At 37.5% G+C, this 7,446-nt stretch overlaps 1 long non-coding RNA gene across 1 annotated transcript; it reads left to right on the forward strand.

Annotated features, from left to right (window-relative positions):
* Positions 1–4,048: 4,048 nt before the first annotated feature.
* Positions 4,049–6,173, forward strand: LOC148004658 (uncharacterized). The gene is made up of 3 exons (XR_015626119.1): positions 4,049–4,083; positions 4,177–4,328; positions 4,945–6,173. It is a non-coding gene; the product is annotated as an uncharacterized LOC148004658 (long non-coding RNA).
* The last annotated feature ends 1,273 nt before the right edge of the window (positions 6,174–7,446 follow it).

Raw genomic sequence — 7,446 nt, forward strand, 5'->3', positions numbered from 1 at the left:
TTTAAAGTAATTTTTCACCGGCTCCATTATGATAGCAGTTAAATAGATATATATGACAATATTCTAACAGAAATCTAAAGAAATATGTTTTCTGGTCTCAAATTATAGTCTAGAATCTCAATTCTCCCTAGCAATCCCAGACTATCTTAACATATTTATTTAATGATGGTACTCTCTTATTTCTTTGCATAACTATCTCACACATCCTTCATCCTTCTTCTCTTTATTATTATCTTGGTTCTTGCTTATTAAGATGTTTAATCAGAAAAAAAGTTATTTTAAAATCCTACCAATAAATCCAACACTCTGTGTTAGTAACAATTGCATATTTTCATTTACTTCGATTGCCTTCAACAATTCTATTTCTTCCTTCTTTGATTTAAAAAATTTGTCCTGTGACAATTGCATATATTATAAAATGAAGTTTGACTACTGGCATTTTCCTGCTCTTTCTGAGCCCTCTAAATATCTTTTGTGCACCCTCTTTCTACAAGTCTCTTTCTCCATCCATGTCTTTTTATTTTAAATTGTGACTTATAGAATTTATACATGGGTTTGCAATTTATACATAGGATTGTGTTGGAAACATCAGCTGGCATAGAATTTAAAGAAAATGTCATTGCTTCCCCTCAATACTCTCGTGAACCAACAGTACAGAGTAGTTTACCAAGAAGTTATAAACTTCTAGGATTCTATATTGTGTCCTTGATTGTCTGGTAAGAGAGTTGGTTTTTCTTAGGGTTGATTTTGAAAGCTTCAGGTGGTGGGAAGTCACATTAATACTGGCTATGTCTTACCCAGAAGATAGCATTTCACAGTTCACCTTAAACGCTGCCTCTTACAGCCTGCTCTTCTATGAGGTTTCCTGAGCCTTTGAGAGGATGTTATAGATATACTATTCCACCAAATCGTGTTGATTTCTGGAGAGCATCTCATCTCTAACGTGGCCAAGCCATCACCACCATTTGAACCTCCATCTATTGTGTTTTCACATCTCCTTCTGTCTTTTATTTTCAAAGTACCATATGCACAATGCGAAATAATGAAGGCACATCAAGTCACTTCTGTGGTAGGAAGCCCAGGAATGCATTCTTTAACCAGTGAACTAATAATGGAGCAGAAGCTCTCATCCTTACACTTGGTTTCCTTGACTTATTTATTTATTTATTTATTTATTTATTTATTTATTTATTTTTACACTCCAGATTTTTATCCCCCTAGGATATTCCACCTCCCATATCTGCTCCCCATCCCCATCCCCCAGTCTCCACAAGGATGTCCCCACACCATCCATGCCACCAGACCTCTAAATTTCCTGTGGCCTCCAATGAAGATTAAGTGCATCTTCTCTGACTGAACCCAGACCCAGGAGTCCTCTGCTGTATATGTGTTGGGGGCCTCATCTCAGCTGGTGTGTGCTGTCTGGTTGGTGATCCAGTGTCTGAGAGATCTTGGAAGTCCAGGTTAATTGAGGCTGCTGATCCTCCTACAGGGTTGTCCTCTTCCCCAGCTTCTTCCCCTTTTCCCCTAATTCAACCTCAGAGGTCAGCAGCTTCTGTTCCTTGGTTGGGTGCACATATCTGCATCTGACTCTTTTCAGCTGCTTGTTGGGTCTTTTGGAGAGCAGTCATGGTAGGTCATAAGGTCTCTTTTGTGAATGCTCCATAACTTCAGCAATGGTGTCAGTTCTTCTTTTTTTTTCTAAATTTATTTATTTAAATATATGAGTACACTATAGCTGTCTGTAGCTGTCTTCAGACATACCAGAAGAGGGCATCATGGTTGTGAGCCACCATGTGGTAGCTTGGATTTAAACTCAGGACCTCTAGAAGAGCAGTCAGTGTTCTTAACCACTGAGCCTTATCTCCAGCTCCCAATGGAGTCAGATCTTAAGGCCTCCCCTTGAGCTAGATCCCACTTTGGGTCCGTTACTAGACCTTCTTTTCCTCAGGCTCCTCTCCATTTCCATCCCTGCAGTTCTTTGAGACAGAAAGAATTATGGATCAGAGCTTTGACTATGGAATAACAACCCCATCCCTGTTTTTCTCCTGGAGGTGGGTTCAAAGTTTCCTCTCCCCACTGTAGAGTATTTCACCCAGGGTTCCCACTTTGAGTCCTGAGGGTCTCTAACTTCCCAGGTCTCTGGTACTTTCTAGAGTGTTCTCCCAATACCCTTCTTCCCAAGGTCACTTGTTACCATTCTTTCTCCTGTTCCTCAGGGCTTCAGTCCTTTCTCCCACCCAGTAACAGATCATTTTCCCCTCCCCTCATCCATTTTTCTCCCAATTCCCTCTCTCCCTCCCCCCTTGTAGTTGCTTTCTTCTCCCACCTAAGGAGGACTGAGGCGTCCTCACTTGGCCCCTCAGCTTGTTGACACTTTATACTCAGAAACTAATAAATTGCTCAAATTTCTACTTATGTAAGTTAAACTAGTAAAGCAGCTCACTATTTAGAATCTGGCTTCAATTTCTATTTTTACATCATGATCTCCCACAAAACTTTCTGTATCTGTATGCCATTTATAGTTCAGCAAACCACATCAAATACAGTTTTCTAATCATAGCTGAAAAATTTGCACCTCTTTTGTAGGTTACCACTTCTGGCTCAGATACTCTGCCTTTTCTGAATGTCTATTAATAATATTTTATCTCACAAAATCAAACTCACATGTCAAGCTTTATGAAACCCTTACAAATTTCCCTATGCAGAATTAATTGCTCTCTTTTCTGTATAACAATTGTTTATTGAAATTTCACTCAGACCGCTAGGCTCTCTGAAGAAAAATGTTGATTAGTGAATTTTTTAATTAATAAAAAATGACATGTGTGAATTTACATTATTTTTCTACTCCCTTCTATTGTGTATATGTCTATACATATATACAAAGTCTGATGAATCTGTTTAGTATTGCTCATATGTATATATTTTATGACTAACCCCTTGGTAGTGGATAATCAAAGGAAGAGGAATTTTTTCCCCTCTCAGTATCATCCATTACCTATAGCTCTTCACCTAGGGGTTGGACTTTGGGAGATTCTCCATCCACCAGACCATGCCAACTGGTGTTGTTATTTTTCAAATCTTATTTAGGTGCTCCTTCTGGGCCATAAATAAATGATATACTCTTGTAACTAATGTATTTTATATCTGGGCCTTAAAATGTTTCTCCTCTTTGCTCTGTCTTTTCCTGCGAGCCTTAGCTGAAGGGCTTGTGTTGTAGAAATATCAATTGATATGAGGCACCCAATTGTCAGCTGTTCTCTGTACTCTGGCCAGTTGTGGCTTTCTGTAATGCTCTCCGTCTGCTGCAAATATGAGTTTCTTGTATTAGTGGTGAGATATACTTATCTATGGGTACAGGAATAAGCATTAAGAATGCCACTAGAGATTGCACTGGTTTTGGAAAGTGGCATTAGAAGCCAAAAGTGCTGTAAATAGATTTTATAAGGTTTTATTAGAGTTGCATGTTCTGAACACACTCTCTCTCTCTCTCTCTCTCTCTCTCTCTCTGTGTGTGTGTGTGTGTGTGTGTGTGTGTGTGTGTACCACCACAAACTTTCTGTGAACCAAATCCATAAGTCATTCCATTTGTGGTTCCTGTGGTTCCGAATAATGTTTTTTGTATGTAGTAAAGTCAAAGAATGTTGGCTGAAATTAAATTTAAATGTTCATTCATTTTATATCTACAGGCTTTCTGATTTTTTGCTATATGCATTATTCTTGGTTAGAAAGCATGCCTAATTTGGCCACCCTCAAATCAACTGGAGTACCATTTCAATAAATTTCATGCTGTCTGATCTCCACTTTTTTCCTTGCAGTCATTGGCTCTCCCTTCAGCTATTCAGCTAAATACTTCCAGAGTGATTCCTTTCTAAGTAAAGTTATATGTCCATTGTTTCTCAACTAAGTATTTTGTATAATTCCATCTCTGACATGTTTATTCACTCAGTTTACAAGGCTCTTCTTTTCTCCTAGCAACAAGAAGTGTTGAGTTGTTCGGAATGGATCATAAAGTACTACGATTTGAGAGCTCTTGAGAGCAACTTACACTTGCGGTTTGACTATTAGTTTAGGATGGTCTGTGTAAGTCTTCAGATGGAGTGTGTCAAGATTTTCACTCCCTTCATGGAGGAGTACGATTTTTCTAACAACACTTCCTTAATGCAATTTTCTCAGCAGGTAAATGTAGACTCATGCTCTGTCATCTCTGCAGAACCTTTCCCCAGAAGAAGCCTTCTGAAAGACACTGCTTCCTTCAGTACTTGCTCAAAGAATCTTGCTGATCACTGCTTTTCACATTTCTGTTACTTTGTGTGGTGTCAAAACAGGTATGGTTGATTATCCTGCTGTACTTAGCTTATAATTTGATCAAAAGCAGCCACTCTCAATGTCTAGTGGTTATTATTAAGATTAATTGAGAGACCTTAAAGTGTCTTTAGATTTCACTAATGTAGCTTTAGTCACAAACTTTCTTGAACATTAGTGCAACATCACTTACAATTTTGTAACATTAAAATACAAATTTAATATTTTATTTAATAGACATGTTGAACCCTGCTAACTTTGGTTCTTTACAGAAACAACTGTAAATATCAGGGACAGATATTGCATTTGGTTATACTAGAAACAGTCATGCATTGCCTTACAATGGATTCTTATAGAAATAAATGTTAATGGTTTTGTGTGTGTGTGTGTGTGTGTGTGTGTGTGTGTGTGTGTGTTTCTTGGGGATTTCACATAGTTTTTGATTATATTCACCCAAATTTCCAACATCTCCCAAATATAGCAACCCTTCTATAACTACCAAACTTCATGACATTTTAAAAAATTCCTTCAAGACCAATTTGTACCAAGCAAATATTTTATGTGTGACCTTCTACTGGATAGTTTGGTGATTTAATAGGCATTCTACTCTCAGAAAAAAATTGTTTCTCTGTCTTCCAGCAGCTAACAATGGCAAGCAGCTCCAAGGTTAACCATTCTGTGATGAACTTCTCCACATGCTGGGATTATACCTGACTTGATTTTACACTTGATTTAATACCGTTCCAAACTACGTGAATTCATTTGTTCATTTATCTGGTGTGTCCACAAGATGCTCCTTTCTTCTGGCCATTCACTGCCTTTGAATCTTACAGTATTTCTCCTGAAATGATTCCTGACCCTTATGGTAGAGTAGCACAATATATATGTTACCATTGAAGCTGGGAATTCTGTCGTCTCTTATTCATCACATATTGCTTACTAATGGGTCTATGTGTTAATCAGTATCTGTTACAAATAGAAGGTTCTCTGGTAAAGTTTGAAAGATGCACTGATCAATGGTAATAAAATAACTTATTAGGAGTTGATTTAATGCTATTTCATTTTGTCATTATAATAATAATAATATTATGACCTACAACTTATCCACTATAGATCCTTAGTCTAATCATGGTACCAGGTATCGGGTTAATCATTGAAAAAAAGAGTTTCATATACTCCGAAGGTGACTAGTTACTCCCAATAGATTATGCTACTATGTAGCAGTGGATATGTACTGACAGGCTAGTCATCATGAGAGCTTGCAGGATCATAGATATATGATTACTTTTCTCATAACTGTGAAAGTGCACCAATAGGTATAAAGCTTTCAGGTGTAGGCCAGTTTGATTTTGTCATATTCTGTGACTGAAGTATCTGGTGTCTTCAGTAATAGGGTATTTCAGTCAAGTTCTGGGTGATATCCAACCATATTGAAATTTTCTTGTGATGTCTCAAGTTCTGTCCAATATTATTTTCTAAAACCTTCAAATTGTTTCTCAAAACTATTTCTGGAACTCTACTTTTTTGTTATCTTCTGGTATCTAGCAGAAACATTTGTAGAGGGCCGCAATAACATTTGCCACCACTATATGGCATTGGCTTCCACTGCGCCCCACGTGGAAGGCCGAGCTAGACAAGATGGCGCTGGCCTCCGCTGCGCCAGCCGACTTCCTTTCAGGACGTTAACTGTGTGCGCATGTGCAAGAGTGCCTTCGTGCCAGGTCTTTGCCCACTCCGGGGCGTGCCTAATGAGATCATGGGTAAGCGACCAATCAGGTGTGGATGTGCCGCGCTAGGGTGTATATAAGCCGCGCCATGCCGGCGCCCGGGGCCTCTCCTTAAGATTCAATAAACGTTTTAGCTGCAGCAAGGATTCGTATGTCCCCGCGTGTTTTCTTGCTGGTGAGGGCGCGCGGGACAAACATTGTTACCTTGTTATAGAGTAATGCCTTTTTTAACAAAATTATGCATGTGTACAGGTCTGTGTGTGTGTGTGTGTGTGTGTGTGTGTGTGTGTGTGTGTGTGTGTTTAGATAGATATTTTTAAATTATTTAAACATAATGAAATGTTTTGCAAATTATATATTTTTTTCTTTTCTTTTCTTTTCTTTTTTTTTTTTTTTTCAGAGCTGGGGACCAAACCCAGGGCCTTGTGCTTGCTAGGCAAGCGCTCTACCACTGAGCTAAATCCCCAACCCCATATTTTTGTTTTAAATCATGAATCACTTTATTTGTTTGCAAATGATCAGTTTCAGTATTTTATACAGTATGTTTCTGTTTGTAACTAGTGACACATTTAGAGAAACCTAGTTACAGTATAATTTGATGTTAGAAGAGTAGCTTTGCATACATTATTCATTGCAACATTGTTTATTATCCTATACTAATATGTACTTCAGCTGAAGTAAAAGTGAAAATAGAAAATGAATTATTGCTGTTCTTTGTCAGATACTTAAAGCTTTACTGTTTAGAACAAAAAGAAAGTAAATTGAGAAAGAGGAAAAAAACAGTGGTTATAGTAATACAAAAGTTGAAATTATATAACTTGATGTAACAGAAAGCATAGTTTAAAAAAATCAATGCTTGTTAGACAAATGGTTGAGAAATTACTTCAGAAACCTTTCAAATTAAGAAATTTGACACACACAAGAATTAGTCACAGTGACACTGAACTTAGTACTTATGAATGTCTTGGAAATGGTGCTAAGATTCAGCTGTACAGTAACTTCAATGCATATCACAATTCTTTACGACATTTGTAACACTATATGGATGCCTCAGAATCAATACTATGTAATTCTTATGTAATTTTTCATTCCTTTTGGATCATTTTACCATGGACTAGGACAATTGTAAGTTCTATACTCTCAAAACTGGAGCACAAAGTGAAAACATTTCATGGGATATATGTACATAAAACTACTTTTTACATAGAATTCAAATTCAACTAGGCATTCCATATTTTACCTGATAATTCTATTTTAAAGAGAAAAAAAAACACTCAACTAAGGATCTGAATGGTGTGGCTGTTAGGCTTATAGAAGGGCACTTTTTTTTTTCCTGGTTTTCCTAGAGTTCTAGTTTACTGTGCCATCAATAGTCACTGAAAATGGCGTCAGGTTGCTTTGGTATCCCAGTTAT

The sequence above is a fragment of the Rattus norvegicus genome, chromosome 7 (assembly GCF_021556685.1).
Source record: "Rattus norvegicus strain SHRSP/BbbUtx chromosome 7, alternate assembly SHRSP_T2T, whole genome shotgun sequence".
Lineage (NCBI taxonomy): Eukaryota > Metazoa > Chordata > Mammalia > Rodentia > Muridae > Rattus > Rattus norvegicus.